The sequence below is a fragment of the Humulus lupulus genome, chromosome 3, assembly GCF_963169125.1.
Source record: "Humulus lupulus chromosome 3, drHumLupu1.1, whole genome shotgun sequence".
In the NCBI taxonomy this organism is placed as follows: domain Eukaryota; kingdom Viridiplantae; phylum Streptophyta; class Magnoliopsida; order Rosales; family Cannabaceae; genus Humulus; species Humulus lupulus.
Window position 1 is genome coordinate 162,169,578 of NC_084795.1, and position 24,341 is coordinate 162,193,918.

The following is a 24,341-nucleotide window of genomic DNA, read 5'->3' on the forward strand; positions in this document are numbered from 1 at the left end:
AATTTTTTTTGTCTTCATTTTTACAATTTTCTCTTCCGGGGGAAACAGAAAAGAAAATGGAGCAAGAACTAAGAAGATCCGGAAGACTGAACGAACAAGAAATCAAACAGGAAAGAGGACAAGGAAGAATCCGAAGAATGGCTTCATTCGGTAGAATCCTTATTGGAACATATGCGCTTGGGAAATGAGGACCGAATCCGATGCGCCTCAAACTTGCTCAAGAAAGAAATCTGCATTTGGTGGGATATAGTGAAGCAGACTCGAGATGTCAATGTTATGACTTAGGAAGAGTTTATCCAATTATCTCATAAGAAATACGATAGCCCTGGGATTCTAGCCACAAGGGTGGACGAATTCATTGCGTTTACTCAAGGGAATTCGACTATGACGAAATACGTCAGAAAATTCGACCTACTAGCCAAGTTCGTAATGGACATGGTACTCACTTAGACGTTCCGAATGCAAAGATTTGTAAAAGGGCTAAAGCCAATGATAGCCCAAGACGCAAAGTTGGTTCGGGGAATAGCCTCATACGCAGAAATGGTGGGAATAGCTCAGAAGCTGAGCAGGCAGAGGATAAAATATGGAAAGTGTAAGTAGCCGTAAAGAAAACCAATTACGAACAAAACAACTACAAAAGGAAACACGTTGGTGGTCATAACCAAAAGGCGGACAAGAAAGGGAATACTACATCAAAAGGCAATAAGAATAAGAAGCCTTACGTAGAATATCCTCATTGCCCAATCTATAGAGAAAACATTTAGAATAATTTAATTAGAAGCTCATTCCTTTCTTTTATTTTTGCAGAATAAGTTAATCTTAGATGAACGGTGGCGAGCGGATTCCCAATTGCAGGACTTGTGTGAATATGTGGGGGCCGTATAGCCGCGTGTTATTTTCTTGGGAAATTATGGACTTTATGATTAAATGTTGCCTAGTTTTATTTTTATTTTATTGTAAAGACTATTATTTATTTTTCTTAAACCCAGGTTATGTTTATTTTAAATTATCAATAAAGAAAGCAACACTTTTTACGATTTATTACATTTATTCTTCAACATCTTTATTTTCTACAATTAAAACTAGAATTTAGGGTGTTACAAAAACGGCCGGAGGATATCGTTATTTCTAATCAGAATAATAGAGAGCTCCATCATAGTGGGAGGGTTGGTAAACAACCAATACCCTATGAACATAACGTTCAGATGCTTCAGTTTGACACAAACTAAGATGATCCATTGACTTATATAGATGCAGTGGAAGATTCTGGCAAAGAAAAATGGTTAAACGCCATGGACCTTGAAATGGAATCAATGTATTCCAATTTTTTCTGGACTCTTGAAGATTCGCCTGAGAATGTTAAACCTATTGGTTGCAAATGGATATTCAAGAAAAAGAGAGGAGCAGATGGGAGAGTAGAGACTTTCAAAGAAAGGCTAGTGGCAAAGGGCTACACACAGAAAGAAGGAGTTGATTATGAAGAAAATAATTCACCTGTGGCCATGCTCAAATCTATCTACATACTCTTATCCATAGCTACATGAATGAATAACTAGATTTGGAAAATGGACATCAAAACAGCTTTTTTGAATAGCTATCTTGACGAAACCATTTACATGTCTCAGCCAAAAGGGTTCGAAGTTAAAGGTCAAGAGCAAAAGGTTTGCAAGCTTCTTAAGTCTATTTATGGACTTAAACAAGCTTTGAGATCTTGGAATTTTATATTTGATGAAACAATCAAAACGTTGGTGAACCTTGTGTTTACAAACCAATCAAATATAAGATTATGGTATTCCTCATTCTTTACGTTGATGATATTCTACTCATTGGGAATGACATAGAAACATTATCAAAAGTAAAGAAATGGTTAACTGAGCAATTCCAAATGAAAGATCTAGGGGAAGCCAAATATGTTTTGGGAATTAAGATTTGTAGAGATCGAAAGAACAAAATTTTGGCATTGTCTCAAGCAACTTATACTAATAAAGTTATAGGACGCTTTGGCATGCAAAACTCCAAGTAGGGCACTATGCCTACCCGGTCAGGAGTTAAATTGTCTAAAGAAAAATGTGCACAAACACCTCAGGAAGAAGAGGACATGAGACAATATCCCTATGCCACTACAGTAGGCAGTCTAATGTATGCAATGTTATGCACCAGACCTGACATCTGTTATGCAGTCGGGATAGTCAGTCGTTATCAATCCAATCCTGGATTAATTCATTGGAGCGTAGTAAAGAATATTCTCAACTATCTTAGACATACTAGAGTTTACATGCTTGTGTATTCAGGTGGAGACTTGAACCCCACTAGATATACTGATTCTGATTTTCAATCAGACAAAGATAGTTGAAAGTTGACATCTAGACCAGTTTTCACACTTGGGGGAGGTGTTGTAGTTTGGAGAAGTATTAAACAATCTAGTATTCCAGACTCCACCATGGAAGCGAAATACATAGCAGCTTGTGGAGTAGCTAAAGAAGTTGTGTGGCTCAAGAAGTTCTATATTGATCTGGAAGTTGTTCCAGGTATGGATCAACCACTTGTTCAATACTGTGATAACAATGGGGCAGTAGCTAATTCGTAGGAAACCAAAAGTCACAAGAGGGAAATCACGTCAAGAGGAAATATCACTTGATCCGAGAGATAGTCAATCGAGGAGATGTTGTTGTCTTGAAGATAGTCTCTGATGATAATCTTGCATGTATGTTCACAAAGACTTTTTCTATTAAATCTTTTCAAGGTCATGTAAGAAGCATGGGGTTAAGGGGAATGCCTTATTTTCTTTAAGGTGGGTGGGAGATTATTCAGAATTGTGCCCTTAAAGCAATTATAGTAGACAATGGTTTTAATGAAATAAAAGAATGAATTTAATTATTATGTATATGTAGCTTATGTACTATATTATTGCTAATGATATTAACTAAATATTAGAAAATTCTCAAGTTCATCTATGTGGTCTCAATCTCATATTGGTATGAGAGGATCGAGATTGAGATAATGAACTTAAATAGTTCGCATTAAAATAAAGTAATGGAATCTTTACATTAATTACTGCTAGTATGGTCCACTAGTATTATGAATACATGTGACTTATATCCATGTTATTAATGTAGTAGGACACTTTAGTGGAGGTACTTTACATGCTGAGAGTATGTAGAACTGGACCACATGTGATTTAATAATACTTATTTAAATACCGTTTCGTAGTATTATAAAACACATCAACTGATGATCATATACAAACTAATCTTAATCCTTAAGTTACTTAATCATTAATCCTTAAGTTACGAACTAATCTTAATCCTTAAGTTACTATGAACTCCTATATATGTCATTTGATCCCTTGATTCATGTGTTATGGTTTGTCAGAATGATCAGGCTAGGTACTATTATTTTGGGGACTCAATGATGTATATGGTTGGGGACATAGCTTTACAGGCATGGAATCTATACCTTCTTATAGATTGAATGATGATTCCCTATTTGGTTGGCTTTTGGAACTGAAAAAGTTATTGACGTCAAATTCATAATCATATTATAAATTAATATACACTACTAAAGTCAATGGTACATTAGGAATCAAGATATAATTAAAAGGGTAAAACGATAATTTTATTCCCACTTAATTATGAATATTCAATAGAGGATTAATGTTTGTGTAATGATTATATCAATGGACACTTTATGGTTACAATAAAGTACTCAGTAAATATGTCTTTAATTCTCAAGAGTTCAGTCTCATATTTATAGTGGAATAATCATGAGATTAATATATATAACTATTGAATCAAATATTTTTGGTTAATAGTCTTTTATTTATTGAAGCTTGGAATTATTGGTCCATAGGTCCCCGAGGCAACTCTATCAACACTAATCAAGGTAAGAGTTGATACAAGGGTGAAACTGTGAATGGGCTATTTGAGAGAATATTTATTCTTTGGGATAAATGTGCAATTATGTGATAATTGATGTTGCACAATTTATTATTGCACTTGTGCAATTTTCGAAATTATATAGAAATCAAATAAATTGATTTTAATCAATTATTTTATTTAAGTGTGAATAGATAAATATGGATAGTAAAAATTGGTTTTGATTACTATATTTATTTAATTAATAATAAGATGATAATGGAAATTCAAATTTTGAAATTTAATTTCTTATCTTTTCCTTAAAAAGATGATACCTTATTTGGATTTTTAATTATTAATTAATTAAAATAAAAACCACATGAAAAATCAAATCTCATTTTTCAGGGATAGGCCACACGCATAGGGCTTGGACTACTCTATGCGTGTGGCACTTCTGATGTTATCAAATACTGATTTTTTATTTTTATTTTTAATTAATTAATAATACATTTTAAAATGGAATGTTAGACTTTGTCTTTTATCATTATTATTATTATAAAAAAATGATTGGTTTTTATTATTATTATTATTATTACTATTGTAATAATGTCTATATATTCTATATGATAGAAAATAGAAACAACAAGTTTAAACAAGTTTTATACAGAGAATAAAAACTATCACCTTTTTCACAAAACAAAAACCCTTTTCTCTCCAGCCTATAATCAAAAGTCTCATGAGTTAAGAATACTTTTGATTCACAAAATTGATCCTTGCTCTCTATGTGCCCACGCACATCTTGAGGTGTAGAGAACGTCTTGGAAGATCTAGGTGTGAGTATTATAGCGATGATAGGAAGATCGAAATATATACAAAAAGATTCAAGGATTCTTGATAGGCTACATGAGGTAAATCGTTTCGTATTTTTTATATACATATTATATATTTATTAACATATTACATATTAAAGGATCCTCATATAAAGTTATTTATATGAAGAAAAAAAAATTGTATACCATTACCACAATTTCTGTTGCGCACTAGGAACTGTTCCTAAAAGCTTTTGTACAACTACAGCTACCAACTACCATTGGGGTAGCACCATATGAAATGTTGTATGGAAGAAAGTGTAGGTCCCCACTTCACTGGGATGAATTGGGAGAGAGAAAACTACTTGGGCCAGATACAGTGCAACAACAATGAGGGTATTCAGGAAATCAGGGCTAGAATGGTCACAGCTCAGAGCAAACAGAAGTCTTATGTAGACCTTTAGCGTAGGCATGCTGAGTTTGAAGTTGGTGATCATGTATTTTTGCGTGTGACTCCAAGGAAAGGAATCTGGGTGAAGAGGTTTTGCAAGAAGGGAAAGCTAAGTCCCAGATATGTTGGACCTTTTGAGATTTTGGATAGAGTGGGCAATGTGGTTTATAGTGTAGCTTTACCGCCATCATTTTTCGGGGTGCACAACGTATTTCATGTGTCACAACTTCGAAAATATGTGTCCGACCCCTCGCATCTGTTGAGCTACGAGACCTTGGGTTTGCAGGAGGATTTGTCATTTGATGAGCGTCCAGTGAAAATACTCGATCGAAAGAACAAAGTCCTAAGGAATAAGAACATTTCCTTGATGAAGATATTATGGAGGAATAGTGTTGTTGAGGAGGCAACCTAGGAATTAGAGTCTGATATGCAGCAGCAATATCCCGAGTATGAGTAAAAATTTCAGGACGAAATTTCTTTTCAGGGGGGATAATTGTAATATCCCTTTTCCTTAAAGGGTAATTTTGTAATTTTTCCACTGAGATTATTTGTCATTTTACATATTTATGGGTTTAGATGTGTATGGATTCCAATTACAGTAAAGATTATCGATTTCTTATGTTTGAATATTTGGAATGATAGTTGAATTTCCGATATGAGTATAATGCCTAGTAAATAATTAACGACTCGGGTTAAGTTATTAATTATTTAATTGAATATTATTATTTTGGGCATAATAATAATATGCATGAATTTATTTTATCCTATGTGATTTAGCATATTTTACATTATTATATGATTTGATGTATCATTGTTATTTGATTGGATTAAATAATAATAACTTTGTGAAAATTGTGAAAAGACCATAATGCCCTTATGACGGGATTTGGTTAAGGGGCAATTAAGGGACATTAAATTGTGATTAAAAACTATATAAACTGATTAAATTTAAAATTTAGATCAGTTACAATATTATAGTTTTATTTATTTTAAAATAAGTGATAACCTAGAATTAAGGAGAGGGAATAGCTCCACATTCTAAACATATGATTTCTTGATTTCTTTTTGTTTGAGCACAATTTAGAAGGCCTCTCAACAATTCAAAATTGTGGGAAGAGAGGGAGAGTCGCACTAGTGGTAGAAAGAGACATTCTTGAATTTTCTAAATAGAGAAAGGGAGATTTTGTATTTGAGATTTCTAGGAAATTTTAGGGTGGTTTTGAGTGTTTGAAAAATATTTCCTATGATCTAAGGAACATTTTTAACGTGACAAAAGGGGCTAGAAAGGTTGTTCTCAAAAATCACCATTTTCACCATTAAAATGGGTGCTCTTGAATGATTTTGGATCTAAGGGAACATGAGAGGTTCCTGGTTTGTTTGAAGTGTTTAGAAATCTTAGAGGGACCCTAAGAAGTGTTTTGGACGTGAAGAAACGGATTAAAATGCTCTAAAATAAAATGTTGCATTTTGACCACCATTTTTGGCGGTACACTAGCGACGGGGAAAACAATCATGATTCGACCATCATGGATAGATTTTCTTGAGATTCAGGGTTATTTGAGGTGCTGGGATCTTTGGTAACAACATCCAACCGATTTGGAGTGTCAAAAACAACCAAAAAGAAGAGTTAGAATCTCATCGGTGACGAAGAAGAAGAAGATCCCGATGAGTCTTCGGCGAACCCAATCTAGGGTTTCTGGAGGTGTTTTTTTTTTCAATCTTAAAACTTTGTACATTAAGTTTAGAGCATTTTCCAAATGGTTTGGTATTTTTCTGATTTTTCTTTGAATTACTTTGATTTATTTAAGTTTAAATAGAGATTAATTATGAAAATTATTTTTATTGTTCAGAAAAATATGAGTTTATGTTTGAATGATCTATGTATGATTTAGAATGGCGTTGTATGTTTATATTTTTTTAGTTTTGATCATGTTTGATAATTTTCTTCAATTTTTACTTTTAAATATGTGATTTAAGGAAATAAATGTGGAAAAATTATTTAAAGTATTCTAAAAATTCCGATTTTTTTTATATGTTTAAAATGAGATTCTAAGGCTCTCTATAATTTTATTTCAAATTTGTATCATTTATGTAATTTCCATGATTTATTTGGATTATTCTATATTTTAATTATTAAAAATATTAATACTGTTCTGAACCCTAGGTAATTTTTGTGTGTTACTGCAGGGTGTAGAAACCGGTTTGTACAATTAGATTCTATTTTTAATCGGTTATGTATTTTTCTTGAATTAATTAGTTTTTCTATTATATTAATTAATAAAAATAGTTATTTTTCCAAGAAAATTCTAAAATACTTTTGATAAGTTTATTTTGGATTTTTTAACAGTTCTATATGTTTAGTTTGATTTTTGAGCTCGTTGTATATTTATTTTGGATTATTTGGGTTTTATTTGGGAAATTAAGGAAAAATAATTTATAAATGTTAAAAATTATTTTTCTAGTCTTATATGAGGCCTTGCTGATTATTTAGGGCTTTTGAAAGTTGGTTGTTAAATTTTCTTGTCATATGATAATCTTTAGAAATTATTGAGTCTTTATGTAATTATGATATTAAAGGGCATTTTGGTAATTTTCACGTAAAAAATATTTATATGAATTCATGCAAAATGTTAGATGCATCCTTGTGTTGTGCATGTGACATGCTGGTTTGAACCTTTGTGAAAAATAATTTTAATTTATGTGTCATGCACGTTAAAGTTGCATAGTTAAATTATTTCAATAATTAGGGTTTTATTTCCTAACATCTATTTTTTATTTTCCCTTAATTTTCGCTGTGTAATTGGGCGTCTAGGAGCTAGTGGTCGTCGAGGTGACACAGCTAGTGGTTCGGGATACGTCAGCAGACAATGCACTGCTTAATGCAAGAAGAGTGGACATCTGCGCCAGGGTGTATGTTATGTAATTATATTTGTGACTTGAATTGTTGCATTAGATTAACTAGCATGAGAATAGTGCTAGGGATGTTATTTAGTAGACATGCTTAGATGATAGAGTAGGCGTGCTACCAGATTCTAGCTGCTTGTGTGAGTATAGCACTTGCATGAGTTATCTTGGGTGTGCATAACTCAAGATAATAGGATGCCACCACGGAACTACCGAGTGTGAGTACAGCGCAGGCAGGGCAACGATGGCTCGAGGGAATGGCCGAGTGTGAGTACAGCGTAAGCTAGACTAGGGTATATCGCAAGCACGACACATTATAATTCATGTCCAATCATCATGACTTGTTAGTATTATGTGTATGGGTATAACACATTATGTTAGTGTGATATGGTATTTATATATCGCACGATGATTATTAGGTATCTGATGTTTATTTATGTTTAGTTGAAAGTTTATGTTTTCTGGTTTGGGGAGTTATATCCTACATAGCTCTTCTTACTGGGCATTTGCTCACGGGTACTATGTGTGCAGGTAAAGACAAAGCGAAGCAGTGAGTGGTGCGGGCTCGAGGTAAAGAAATTTGTTTATTATTTTAAACGAACTTCCTAAGTAACGTCTAAGGAAATCGGGGCGTTACACATATAAATCGTAGAACTGCTTTTTATAATTAATACATGTGTCACCATATTGGAAAGCAGGCATTGTGACATAAAATGCAATGAATGGTTCTTTCTTACTCCTACAAAGCAAAAGATATTAATATATAAAACAATAAAATTAACAAAAATACTTAATAAGTAAACCAACTTACCTATGCTTCTTAAAGCCAAGTTTGTACCATGACATAAATCTTTCTTCCAACCCCATAGAACGCATATCATTAAAATTGCTATCAAAAGGAAATCGTCCAATGAAATGAGCTTCCTTTTTTCTTCGTTCATTGGACAACGCAAAACCAATTTCTAACAAATCATGGGTGTATGGAGAACAAACATATTTGCTTGATTTCTTTCCCATTTTCCTTATTTATTATAATTTCTTTATCTCATGTGCATTATGATTGTCATTTGATGATTGTGATAATATATTGAAGGTTTGAGCAGTCTCAAAATTATATGATGATTGAACCATACCAATATCTTTATCTCCAACATCGTAAGATTTCGAAAGCATCTTCAATCTTGCACAATCATTATCATCACCATCATCAATTTTGTCAGTTGTTGTTTCTTTGAGTTCATTTTCAATTCCTTCAGCATTAGAAACCTAAAAATGAGAATGAGATACACAAATTAAGAAAAATAAACAAACAATTTGTAAAAAGTAAAGGAAAAATAATAAAAGGTTATTCAATTGAAATTAGGTTAAAAATTATACCGATATAATTGCTAAAGGAGCAACACATTCTCCACTGTCGAAACCATTTATACTTTGATGTAAATCATCTTCAGATAAGAACTTCCCCTCTTGAGAATAAGAATTTCCATCTTTGCTCTTTTGCTTCTCCTCTTCTCCTTCTCCAGGAGCTGCCTTGTTTGCATCATGTTGCTTCATAAAAAAACCCCATAAAATCCTAAAAATACTTCATTCCCTCCTCAATATCCTTCACCTTTATTTTAATCTCAACAACATCTTTTTTCATTGCAATATTGTCTTCTTTGAGTTCCTAAAAATATATATATGAGGTGAAAAATAAATGATAAACAACATGGCAAAACCATAATATAAGAGAAATTTTAAACAACATATTTTCAAAATGCAAACTAGACACAACAAAAACATAAACCTAAGTTGACAACAATAAAAATGAACCTTCAACAATGAAATAACTTCTTCATCACCACTACTTGTAGTAGTACTTTTTCTCTTCTTAATTTTGGAATTAACATCATCTTTTTCTCTCCCTCTTTTAAAACTTGAAGACTCACAAAGCATACAATAATTAATATGACAATATTAAAGGAACATAAACCTATACATAAAACAAATAAAAATATTAATATGACAATCCTAGATAGGAAAGCAAGATAAAAGAAAATAAAAAATAAAAAAAAATATTTACCTTCGATCTTTTGAAAACTTTGTTCCAAATTGTTTGTAGGTGACAATTCTTCTTCTCTATCTTCCAATTAAAAATTCTAGGGATTTTTGTACTAACATGAATGGCAAACGACGATCCCAAAATAGGAATAACCTCAAATCCCCAAATTTGGAAGGCAATAGGGAAGCCACACAGTTCATATTCTGTTTTCAATGAATCTAAAGTGCTTGTGAGATATTTAATTGTTTCATTAAAAGATCGACGACCTCAAGGATATGCCTCAAATTGTTCTTCATCCTCAACTAATTTCATAACAAAGTTGTCAACCAACCTATCACCTCTTTTACCTGCTTATATGTTTTCCACAGTAGACTTTGGTTGACTTAATGACATCTTCAGCATCATTATCAATTTTTCTAGATTTAATAAAATCTTTCAAGTCATTTCTTGAAATTAATGATTTTTCAGAGAAGTACTTATCAAGTAACCTACTGTTATGATTGCTAACATCCACATTGGAAGGAATTTCATAACAATTTAAACTTGTTAAAATACCAAACTACAGTTCAAATGATGCATCCAAATCCTAAAGAAACACAAAGCAGCATCATTTCAACTTTTGAATTTGTTCATTACTAAGAAAACTGTGTATGCACCCAATATCACTCCAATAACATTGGGCTCGAATGTTAGAATGGATAAAAACTAATTTTTCTTCACTTAAATTCTGCACAGAAAAAAAATGGAAAAAAATTAAGTCAATTATATAAACAAGCATTATAAAACGTAAACAAAAATTAAAAAACAATTGAATTTAAACTTGATAAAGCTTTTATATACATAGAAAAGTATAACATTTCTGACTTGAAACAGACCCTTTGTTTTTGTATGAACAATTGATAATGATTTGTTAACTTTCGTCATTGAAGACTTAGAAGACATATATGAAATGATGATAAAAAATAAACAATTAATCATAAATAACATTAACAATTAATCATAAAAATCTATCAAACATTTATGTTCAAATAATGCTCAATTAACACAATAATTGCCTTGAAACATAGGCAGTGACAAACTTATTTATACAATATAATAAAATATCAAAATTAAACCACATGCACAAGTATTCATAGAAGCACTTGTTGGGGTTTTATGCTTGAATTAAAACTCAATTTCTTTGTAATCTCATTTTCTATTCAATAAAAGAATATAAATCAATATTTGACATGGTCAATAACTTTGCTCACATGTTTTATTTTAATGATTATTTTTTTAGTATAAACATCTGTTAAATCCAAAATGTATAGCTGATCATATTTATAGTGACGTAATCACAGTGGAATATAAATATGATTATATGTTCAAACATAAGTTAGTCCTAAGATTAGTCAATGCACATGATTTACATTGACTTGCTAATCTACGATATGTTCTACTTACACATTGCAGTGTTATGTTCATTATAGAACATTAGCAAAGTAGATAAGAATGGATGTTTTTGTTACATCGGACTAGACCGATATTGACAGTAGATAAGATAAGTAAATATACCATTATTATCTATTCTAGTCATATCATATAGTTGACCATAAGTCAATTCAATCTCACTTCTGATTGGTTAGTATTCTAACTTATTGTATTATCTGAGTTCTTTGACTTGTTCGTTACCATCTTACCCTACGGACTAGCCCATACTTACATCTTGGCCAATCGGTAGTATAATACAGTGGGAGTGTTAATCATAGATATGAACATCTATAGCTTCTAATGAAGAAGTAAAATGATGGTTTCCTTTTTAGTTTGGTTCAAGGTGCTAAATGATAAAGATCTCATTTCAGTAATTAATATTAGTTTACTAAAATATCATTTACAAGGAACTAAGTGTTTTAAGGATAAAATACAAAGAGGGGTAAAACAGTATATTTAGTCCCATCTCATTGTAGACACTCTATAAAGGATTGATTGATAATTATGGTTCTAACTATGGATAACTAATAACGTATCTATATTGGTTATAGAGCATTCTATGAATTCAAGAGTGCAATTTTGAGTCTTTAGTAGAGTTACGAGGATTAATAAGTTAGTAAATTCATTTGTTAAATTTATGGTATCTTATTGGAGCTTGATTTCATAGGCCCGTGGTCCCCAATGTACCTTGGATAAAATCATCTAGATAGTCTCAATTAATTGATTTAATTATCATTTAGAATTATCAAAGTTGATTAGGTCAATTTGGCATAGTTTCACAGAGTTATACAATCTAGAGAAGAAAAGAAATTTTATGGTAGATTGATTAATTAAGACAATTTGTTTTCTAAATTAATAAATAAGTTTGAATCAAATTTTAAATTATAAATAATTTATTTGATAAAGGATTTAAATAATTATTTGATTAATTAATCAATAGAAAATCATACAGACATTGATTTTAAGTCCAACATGCTTATAATTAAATGGGAAATTTCACGGGCCTAAAGTCCATGAGAATTTCAACCTAATGGCTGATATTATATATTTTTTTATTGATTTTTTAATTAAAATAAATTACCTAATTGAGCTTATAAAAGGAATGCTAAGTGAGAGTTGAAATGAGATGATTAGAAGATCTGGAGCAGATCAGAAGATCAGAAGATCTAGTTTTGACACTTTAGGGATTTAGACTCTCTCTACAACAAAAGTCCTTTTCTAAGCCTCAATATTATCCTCTCTTCTTCTCTTTGTATCTATCTCATGTGTTGAGAATGCCCACACTAGTCTAGGTTATTCTAAGGATACTTTGGAAGGCTGTGAAGAAATTTGAAGATCGGTTCAGTTTCTTGGTGACACCCTGCGACAGAAAGGATTCAAGGGTCAGAGAAACTGAATGAAGGACTTATTTATTCTGTTGCGTATAATGTAAGAGTTCTTATCATTATCTTTGTTTAAATTATATTATAGAAACATGTTCTAGGTTTTCACATATTAATTTATTTAATATATGATTTACATGAAAATAAACAAGATCATGTATAAGTTTTCCCAACAGAAACCAATATAGTTGTTGGTGACATTAGTGACAATGATCCATTGTCTTTCAAACAGGCAATGGCTAGCCCTGAAAAGGAACTATGATTCAAAGCCATGAAACAACAAACGGAGTCCATTTACTAAAATTCCGTCTGGTATCTTGTGGAATCACCTAGTGACTTTAGGGCCATTGGGTGTAGATGGATCTACAAGAAGAAATGAGGTTTTGATGGAAATATCAAAACTTATAAAGCTCGATTAGTGGGGAAGGGTTATACTAAAAGAGAAGGCATGGACTATGAGGAAACTTTTAGTCTGGTAACCATCCTCAAGTTCATTCGTATCCTCCTATCCATAGCAGCCACTCTCACGAATGAGATCTGGCAAATGGACGTCAAGGCAACTTTTCTTAATGGGAAGCTTGATGAAGTCATTTATATGGATCAACCAGAAGGATTTAAAGTAGCTGGAGAAGAAAGAAAAGTTTGCAAGTTGAATAGGTCCATTTATGTTCTTAAGAAAGCTTCTCGTTCCCGGAACCTTAGGCATGATGAAAAAATAAAAACCTATGGCTTTGAACAAAATATAGATGAGCCTTCTATTTACCAACTGAATGCAAATCAAATAGTGTGTAATTCCCTGACTAATTCTAGACTTCAGACCATTAAAATCTACTAAACATAACTACTATTTTAGAATACATACATACATACATACATAAAATAATATAACTTTATTAAAAATTCAAAATATGGTACGAAATACAAAATAAGGTATGGGTACCCATTGTTTAGTACATAAAACATAAACTTTAATCAATCGTTTAAATACTAAGTGCGGAAATACATAAAACATAAGTTAAAAGTCTTTAAACAACGTCATCCTCGATCTTCCCGCAGTCCATTCAATCCATCCATCCCCAATACACATGCCAAGCTGCCACGAATCAGTCCCGCCTTCCAAGTTCATTTTCATGCACCATCTAAAATAAAAGGAATGAGCCTAATGCCCAGCAAGGAAAATCTACTAAAAACATATATCATAAATCATAAGACTATCATAAAACATATAATGTAAAAATGTATATCATATAGGACTACAATATTAATGGCCATTAACTCATTACTGTAGCATGTGATAAAACCATTTAGGTCCTCAGTCTACTAATCGAGGTAGGTTAGTGTTGTACCCTAATTTTAGCCCATGTTCATTCACTTAGCTCGGGTAAAGTTGGCAAATAAATATACGGAGAAATAACCAAGGGAATGATTATACTTATAATCCATGTGGGCAACTCTAGTGTCATGTGGTCACGCGTGGTGATTAGGCGTCCTGGGTTTAACCCGAGCTACGGACACGAAGGTTGTGAAGCGTGAGCTCATAATATTAAAACAGTTGTTGAAGCACGAGCTTGGAGAGGATATCCAGCTCGTGGTAGTTCTAGTATATTGCATATTCACGGATCCCTAGAGACTCAGGATCCCTTTATACGCATATTTATGACCAAGCTGTCATATTTAATATCTCGGATATTAGGAGTACATTTATCTTGTGATCAGATCATATCCCAATATAAATGGGAATTATTTGTATTAAATGTAATAATTATGTAAATACGTGATTGACTCACGCGGTTACCCAAACCTGTCCAGGGAATTCCCTTATAAATACTGGAATATTGGACGAAAAAGGGACGATTATTCTGTAATACCGAAACTCTGCCAAAATAGATAGAGAGAAACAACAATAATATAGACTCGTGGACTAGGTGGATTTTAACCATTGAACCACGTAAAAGTAATGTGTTCTTGAGTGAAGTCATTTTTTTTCATTACGGTTTATTAAGCACGAATCTACTTGTATTATTTCTTAATACACTGTTGGCGACAAATTGCGTCAATAGTTTGGTGCTTTCATTGAGAGAAAAATTAGTGCTTCGTCAAGATCCCAGTCGATTATCGTCATGGTACTCACTCGCTCAATGCACGATAATGAGATAGAACAGCCTGGTGGGCAGGAGGCCCATCATACCACTGTTTCGAATGAACATGGCCCTGAGATCCAGCAGCGTCTGGGAAAATGACCAGCGGGTCACGAAGACACTGAGAGTTCTGTGTAATTGCCACCGAATCCAAATCCAGACTACCTAACTGCAGTCTAATTTGAAAACATGCAATTGAGAAGCCATCTTGCTCATGCAAAAAGGAATATTGAAGAAGTTTTGGCTTGGTTACCCCCTCTTGCAACCGACGTTAATGTCAGAAAGAGGCAAAGTGGGTCTCACAAGTCCCATAGGAATAACCAATCCAAACCAAGTTGGTCAGTCAGAATTGCCACCCCAAGTTCTGTGCCAACAGGGCGAGATTGCCAGAATGCTCAACCCAGCGGCCCCCATAGGGGTCATCAGCATGTCAGTCGCTCGATTAGAACTGCAACCCCAAGCTCGATGCCTCCTTCACAAGCACCTAGGAATGCCCACGGCAATCCACAAGGAGGGGCTGGGATAGGCTCACACAGACAAAATGTTCCAACAAACCCTCCTACATCATGATCGGATCGTCAGGCGCAAAGAGCTATAAATAATGGGGCAGAACAAAGGTGGGCTAATCTAGTACGCCCTTATGGGACAAGGATTGCCTTGCCAATAAGGCATCCCCCGTCACCTGTAAGACATCTGACGCCACCTCGTCCTGCACGGGACATTCCAGCTTCTGGAGACAGTAGGAGAAATCCTCCTCCATCTGCCAATGCCTACGTTCCACGGACACGTGTTGAAAATCTAGATCCTTGGCCCCAACCGCGAGATGTAAGCTTCACAAATGGAAGTTACTAGACTGAAATTCATTGTAGTAGTAGGTCTGAGGGCAATCTAAGAAATTAGTTGAGTTTGGCGCAAAGCCCTCGGTATGAGTCGCAACCCGATTTGCACGATCGCTTGAATTCCCTGAGAAGGAATCCAACTCGGAATGAAAATGTTAGTTATACTCGACAAGAGGGAGGTATGTCCATAGTACGCGATAATGGGAATGCCCCACCAAACCAAGCTCGAGCTTGGAGGGACAATAACCCATCAAACGCATATGAAGGATGGGAGTTGTTGAACAACCCCCAGGTAACCTGGGGACCATGGACCAGACCCTCGAGAGGCTAGCTCTGATGGAAGAGCGAATGAAGAAACTTTTATCTAGAAAAGAAAAAGAAGATTGCGACTCAGAGGATGAGCTCGAGCCTTTTGCTCCAGATATTACGGCGGCCACATATCTGGTAGTCTTCAGAATGCCACACTTGTCAAAATTTGATGGAGATGGAGATCCGTCAGATCACCTCGGAATGTTTAACACCATGGTGATGGTGCACAATTTCGGACTCGATCTAAGGTGTATTTTATTCCATGCAACTCTGGTCGAGCCAGCCAGGCAGTGGTTTAAGCAATACAAGAGACATTCCATAAGCTCGTGGAAGAAGTCTTCCTTTGAGTTCAAAAAAGTATTCCGAGCTTCACAAGTAGCTCGAATAGAGGCTGATTCATTGGCCAATGTAAAGCAGCACCCTGCCGAAGTATTGAAGGCATTTTTGAATCAGTTTTCCAATGTTGTTGCACGAGCTAGGGATGCTGATGATAGCTCCAAGATCATGGCGCTGAGGACAGGAATCCTCGTCGGGGGTGACCTGTGGCAAGAACTTCAAAGGAAATGAGTTAAGAGTGTGTAAGAATTCTCAGCCTGAGCTCAAGAGTTGATTAACCTAGAGGAGGTGCGAGCTTCTGTCACAGGAACCAGCCAGATCCCCGTCCAGCTCGTTGGAGTCATAATGGATGTTGCAGCTACGGCTCAAACCGTTACCCAGAATAACCATGGGGGAAATAACAAGAGGAAGGGAAATGGTGAGGGTGACTAGAGCGGGACAAAGAAAAATAAGTCTAGTGAGAGATTCGAGCCTATTTACGCCACTTATACTGACCTAACAGATACTAAGGAGCGCATCTTCCTGGAAAATTCTACTTGGCTTCCATGGAAGAAGCCAGAGTCGTTGAAGAACCAGAGGGCGAAGAGAGATCCTTCAAATTTCTACCGATTCCATAATGATATTAGTCATAACACTGATGACTGACGACAGCTGAAGGATGTGATCGAAACTCTCATTAGAGCGGGACCTTTGGCCCAGTACACCCAAAATCGGGTGGTCCCTAATTAGCCCGCTGGATCAAACCCTCCGTCAGTCCCCGAAGCTCCAGAAAGTCAAACCGGAGCTCAAGCGAATCAGGATGATCCTCCTTCGATAATAGGGGGAGATATATCCACCATTTTGGGAGGACGTCATCTAGCAGGCACGCGCAGAGGGGCCCAGGAGAGGTACGTTAACGAACTGAAATCCCATAACGGAGTGGAGTTCATTCCAGAACTGCGATTGTCAAAAAAACAATGATTGGAAAAACAACCAACCATTTTTACATAGGAGGATGCTAGCCACGTCCAATTCCCACATAACGATCCCTTGGTCATAACCGTTCAGCTCGCCAACCGAAGGGTCCGGAGGACACTAGTAGACAACAGGAGCTCCTGTGAATCTACTTTTTAGGTCCACCTTGGGAAAAATGGGGTTGTCTGTAGCAGAATTGAAGGCGACCTCAATGACTCTGTACAGGTTTTCTGGTGAAGGGTCCGCAGCCATCGGGACGATTGAATTAGTTGTAAAATTGGGAGAAGGTTCACAAATTTTCTCCAAGCTACTTGAGTTCATGGTAATCGACTATCCTGATACGTACAATGCGATCTTGGGCCAACCTGCATTGATGGAATTTGAAGCCATAACCTCTATCCGCCACCTAGCAATAAAATTCCCCTCACGTGCGAGAATATGCCCCGTCAAAGGTGATCAGCTCGCTGCCAGAGAATGCTATAGCATTTCTATGAAGGGAAAATCACAACCCGGGAAGCAAGCTATGTTCATAAATGTCGGAGGTGAGGAGTCCCGGGAAGTAGAAGTTACTTGTCGGATGGAAGAACCTCAGCAAAAAGAGGACAGTAACGACGCCCAGCGCAATGGCATTGACCCACAGATAGACGAAAATAGGCCAGAACCCCACGCTATAGAGGAGCTCGAGGAGGTAAACATTGACCCCAATGAAGCTTCAAGAGTCGTAAAGAATGGGAAGAATCTTAATGATAAAAGGAAGAAGGAGCTGGTCAATATCTTACAAGAGAATCTGGACATTTTTGCTTGGTCATATGAAGACACGATGGGAATAAGCCCGAGTGTAATCATGCACGCTTTAAATTTGGACAAGAATGTGCCTGCAAAAATCCCAAAAATGGAGACGCTTGGGAACAGTCCGAGCTGAAACTCTTTAGGAAGAAGTAGCTTGACTATTAAAGTGCGGGATTTATTCGTGAAGCAAAATACTCAATCTGGGTCGCTAATCCCGTGCTGGTCCCAAAGCCAAATGGGAAATGGAGGACCTACATCGACTTCTCTGACCTGAACAAAGCTTGTCCCAAGGATTGCTTTCCACTACCAAGGATTGATCAGTTGGTAGATGCCACGGTAGGTCACGAGCTCATGTCCTTCATGGATGTGTATTCTGCATATAACCAAGTCACAATGAATCTTGCAGACCAGGAACATACTAGCTTCATGACCCCAAATAATGTATATTGTTATAAAGTCATGCCCTTCAGACTGAAGAATGATGGAGCTACATATCAAAGCTTAGTCAACAAAATGTTCGCTAATCGGATGGGGAGAAGTATGGAAGTGTATGTCGATGATATACTTATCAAGTCAAAGACTGCCAATAACCATGTATCCGATCTAGAAGAATGTTTTGGAATCTTAAGGAGGTATGATATGAAGCTGAATCCTCAGAAGTGCACATTCGGAGTGGCATCTGGAAAATTTATGTGTTTCATAGTCAACACGAGGGGAATAGAGGCAAATCCTGAGAAAATCAGGTCGTTGTTAGAAATGCCCTTGCCCAGGTCGCATAAAGAAGTTCAAAGCCTGACTGGAAAGGTGGCAGCTTTAAATCGTTTTATTTCAAAATCTACTCACAAGTGCTTGCCATTCTACAACTTGCTTAGGGGAAACAAAAAATTTGAGTGGGCTAAGGAGTGCAAACAGGCATTACTCGACCTAAAAACGCACCTGGCCGAGCCCCCAGTGTTATCTAAGCCTATGACTAGAGAACCCATGTTCCTTTATTTGGCCGTGATAGAAAATGCAGTCAGTGTCGTGTTAGTCCGAGAAGAAGACCGTGCTCAAAAACCAGTATATTATATAAGCAAGAGACTTCTCAAACCTGAGTCACGATACCCACTGATAGAGAAGCTGGCGTTCTATCTAATATTGGCCTCCAGGAATCTCCGGCCATATTTCCAGTCTCACTCAATCAACGTCATGACTGACCAACCTTTAAGGTAGGTATTGCAAAATCCTGAAACGTCGGGACGTATTTTAAAATGGGCTATCAAGCTTAGCCAGTTTGAGATATTGTACATGCCACGGACCTCAATCAAAATTCAGGCCATTTTTTATTTTGTAGTTCAATGCACCGGATTTCAAGAGGAGCTCTTGAAGGAACCGGTGCAGGAGTTATGGAAAATCTTCGTGGATGGATCATCAAACGAGAACGGATCTGGAGCAAAGATCGTCTTAATCTCCCCAGAAGGACATCGATTCCATACAGATCTGAGATTTAGATTCAAAGCATCCAACAACAAAGCCTAATATGAGGTTTTACTAGCTGAGCTGAGAGTGGCAAGGGAGCTCAAGGCAAGAGCCATCCATTTCTATAGTGATTCTCAGCTCATGATCAATCAGGTATTGGGAGAATACCAAGCTTGTATGAGTTTGTGTTCTAGTGTTTATAAAAGCAACCAAGAAAGTTTCTACATTCTGGTTACTTGGGGGGCATATAACCTGAGATTGGAAAAATTAAGCTTGCTTGATAAGTTTAAATCATTAAAATCCCTGGATACAACCAGGCCCAAAACTTAGAGGCTTGGAAAAATTGATTATTCGATGACTTTTTAAGAGCTTGAGTTTTCAATAAACCTAGCGCAAACTAAGTTTAAATCATTTAAAATCTTAGACGTAACCAGGTCCAAAATTTAGAAGCTTGGAAATATTGATTATTCAATGGCTTTTTAAAGTTTGAGGTATCAATAAACCCAGTACGAACTAAGTTTAAATCATTTAAAATCCTGGACGTAACCAGGTCCAAAATTTAGAACTTGGAAATATTGATTATGCAATGTCTTTTTAAAGTTTGAGTTATCAATAAACCTAGCACGAACTAAGTTTAAATCATTTAAAACCCTGGACGCAACTAGGTCTGAAACTTGGAAAGTTGGGAAAATTGTTTAATATCAAGGGCTTGTTAAAGCTCGAGTTATCAATAAACCTAACACAAATTAAGTTTAAATTATTAAAAACCCTGGATATAACCAGGTTAAAGATCTGATTCTTAATAGGTATGATACAAATAAGCACACAAAACTTCGATATAACCAAGCTTCATAAATTCTATACTGATCTAAAAATCAATTCCTAAAATCTCGAATGTACAAGTCTAAGGATTCATAAACATGAGAGATAGTAAAGGAAAGATAAATGGATCAAAAAGTTAGATGTATAATGAAATAAAGCAAGCAAATTATCCCGAGGAGAAAAAACCTCGAACTAAGCCTGAAGGCAATTGTTTAATAAAAAAAGCTGAAACAATTATAGAAAAATACAAGAGAGTATCATTGAGCTCCATCAGCTCGCCGTGAAGATATGACCTCCTCGCCACCCCCCTCAACTGCTCTAGAAGCCTCACCAGTCTCAATCGGTTCTTGCAAGATTCGAGCCTTGAATCTTACAAGGTACAGATCCCACAGCTCAGCTCCCACGAAAGAGAAGTTCCCATCCGGGTTGAAGGCCTAGCAATGGTATAGCATCTCTTCCATGGCTGATGATGAGGCCGCATTTTCTTCTTTGACTGCGACCTCGACCTCGAGCAATTTCGCTTTGGCTTCATCAACCTCAACCTGAAGTTGTGCAGTTTCAGCCTGGAGGGCAGACAATGCTGTCTTTGCAGCCTGCTCACTTTCCTAGGACGAGGCGAGAGCAACTGCCAAGGCAGCTTTGGGAGCCTGCTCGCCTTCTTGAGCGGCAATCAGGGCAGTGTTGGTAGCGTCCAGATCGGCCCGGAGCTCATCGTTTATAGCCCTAGCACGGGCTATGCTGCAATACTAGGCCAGGACAGACTGCAAAATAACAAAACAATTCAGATATATACCCTTGATCACAATAAGAAGAAATTTTTCACCAAGAAAAGACAACTTACAGTGAGGTTCATCCCCATAGATGATTCCATGACATTCTCCGGGTTGCGCTCCTCGATGGTCCTCAAATCCCTCGAGCTAACCTTATAGGTGTGCCGCACCATATGGCTCGCAATCTCATAAATGATACCCCGAAGACTTTAGGGATCTTCTCTAGGTCCTGAGGATCCACTGGTATTCGAACGATGGGAGCTGGGACAGTAGGAGCTGGGGCTCAGCTTGTATCACTTGATCCTAGGGAGGTACGAATCGAGGTGGAGCAGGAAGAGGGGGAACCTTAGCGGTAACAGAACTCACTGGAACTGATTCCCGAGTTGAGCTCGTATCTTTCCCCATGGCAGGAGATCTTAAGGTGTTTCCCGCTGCAAGGGGTTTTCTTCATGATCCTAAGCCTCTTTACGACAGGGCCCTAAGTCGGCTTTCTTGGTCGGGAAAGAAGTTTCGAGGTCAGGAGCTCCGGGTTGTTCCATCTCTTCGCCTAAAAAAAAAAAGGAATTAGTTCACAAATAAGGTTGTCAGAAATATATAAAGAAATAAAATAAACAAAGATCCTACCCTTCGAGCTGGGGGACGAGTCTATTATCACGACCTCCGGCCTTGGAACTAATGGAGGAGAGGGGGATTCTACGACTAATATTGCTGGGATCCTAAGGGATTTAGGTTCAGGTCCTTCCTTAGGGCTAGATTCCTCTACATACTATCTAAATCCAGGTGCAAATGCACCCTGGAGCAGAGAAGGCAGGTCCTATGATTAGTCGAATACTCCTAAAAAATGGCGGATCTAAAGTTTAAAGTGTTGTCTACTACGACTGTGCCCTTAGGATAACTGCTGTCATGGCATACCACTAGGTGGTCTATGCACTGCAGCAAGGTTATATTTCGATCCGGATTATAGGGGTGACGATGAATGAGATGGTTTGGATTAAAATGAACTAACCTAAAATCGACAACAGCCCTATCTAATTCCCTAAAGGGGTATGGGTTACCTTGGCTTGAGGGGCTAGCTGCTGCCCCTGATGCAACTCGTTCTAAATCGGGTTCCCGGACAGCCTCGGGAGCCCGCCTTCTTCACACTAGAGGCACCTCATCCTCTTCATCCCCCTCATCCTCAATGGCTGGCAAAGCCTCTTGAGAGGATGGGAGCTCTGGGATCAACGGAAGGGTAGCATGGGTCCTCAAGGCAAGTGTTTGGCCTTCGCTGATCAACTTGCAAGCCAGCATCATGATGTCATTCACGACCTGGCGGTAGTCCTTCTCATGGGGGGAAGCCCAGATAGCTTCTCATATTGACCCCCGAGGGTCACGGTCTTTCCCGTCCTCGTAAATATGGCTGCATAAGAAAAAAAATCAATTAAGACAGAAGAAAAATAATATATATATCTTAAATGCAAATTCACGAACTGAAGTCACATGGATGGAAGACTTACGAGGTCGGTTGAAGTAGCGATGTTCACAATTTCGGAATCCATTCGACATAAAACACACAAGTCTTTATAGTCATGTGGATGACTGGGAAGCTCTATGACAAAGGTAGAGTTAGGGAATCGTGTGAGGTAGTAGAATCCATCACCACGTCCTTTCTGGTCAGGATTTGCTTTGAGGCAGAAGAAATAATTAATGTCTACCAGAGTGGGGACCTCCCACTCATGTTTTAGGAATAAATACTTCCACCCCGCCAAAAGCCTATACAAATTTGGGGGGAGCTGAAATGGAGCCAGCTTCACGTAATTTAAAAAATCCGTGAAGTAGTGGTCCAAGGGGAGGAAGGTCGTAGCCTTCAGGTGTTCATCACTCTAAGCTGCAAAGTCATCTTGGAGTGGGGAGCACCTCCGTCCCCTTCGAACGCAGGTCGGACTAAGAGAGTTCCAGTTCTGACCCCTATGTTGTGGCTCAGCATAATTTTGTTCACCCTCCCTTGAGTCGTGATCTTGGAAATGATACGCTCAGCCTTGAAGTATGCGTTCGGGTCGACCACGATCTCCCTCTCCACCAACGAACTGAAGTGCGGGATGGGAGATTCTGGGGCGGTCTGTTTCCCCTTGTTCTTCTTTTGGGAGGATGAGCTCGAGGCATTCTTCTTTGAGGTGTTCTTCTTTCGAGGAACCATCAGATTGCCTAACGTCAGAACGACCTAGTTAGTAGGCGACCTAAGATGATCTAAAACTAGGACACGAGAGTATGAAGAGGGAAACAGTTTACTTTTGTTATACGAGCTAAGGTTAGCTTCAGCCCCATCGCGTGATGCCACGCGATATTCTAAGCTATGTGCCTCAGTTTCCTAACAGACCCCTGATATTTAGGGATCTGTGTGTCAGAATATCAGTCCACTACTTTCCTTGGGAGGCGGTTTAGTGCGAAATCACCCAAGAAACGTAACCTCAAAGCTATTTGGCTCTAAACCTAAAAAACCATTCATTTCCTTTACCCCAAATGGGTATTCTTTAAACTAATGCCCATTAGAATTAACCATATTTACCCAGAAATTTCCCAGTTTTATGAATGTCTTATTTCTAAAACATTTTTGGATTCACCTGTCAAACCTAAGTCAAAACCTATTCCCTAAGAACATTTATAAGTAGCCTAACAGTAACTACAATGAATGTTGAACATGAACGTGGTGAAGAACATAAATTCCATTGAAAAAAAAGGAAAAAACTCTTTAAACGAAATAATGAGATACTTACAGTGTGTTCTTCGATGGTAAGATGTAGACTCGGCGACGGGAAGCTCCTGGAAAGCTTCTGAGTTACTGGGTAAGATGAACGGTTTTTGGATTTCTCGGAAAGAAGAGAAGGTTGGAAGTGCAGAAAAGGAAAAAGTTTAAATGAAAGGTGGTGAAATTGGAACTCTGGCCACCCCTTTTATACGTAAATTGTGTAGATTAATCTGGGCCATCCAATTGGGTTAGTTCAAGATCCAAGGGCCAAGGTTAAATAGACCAAATGA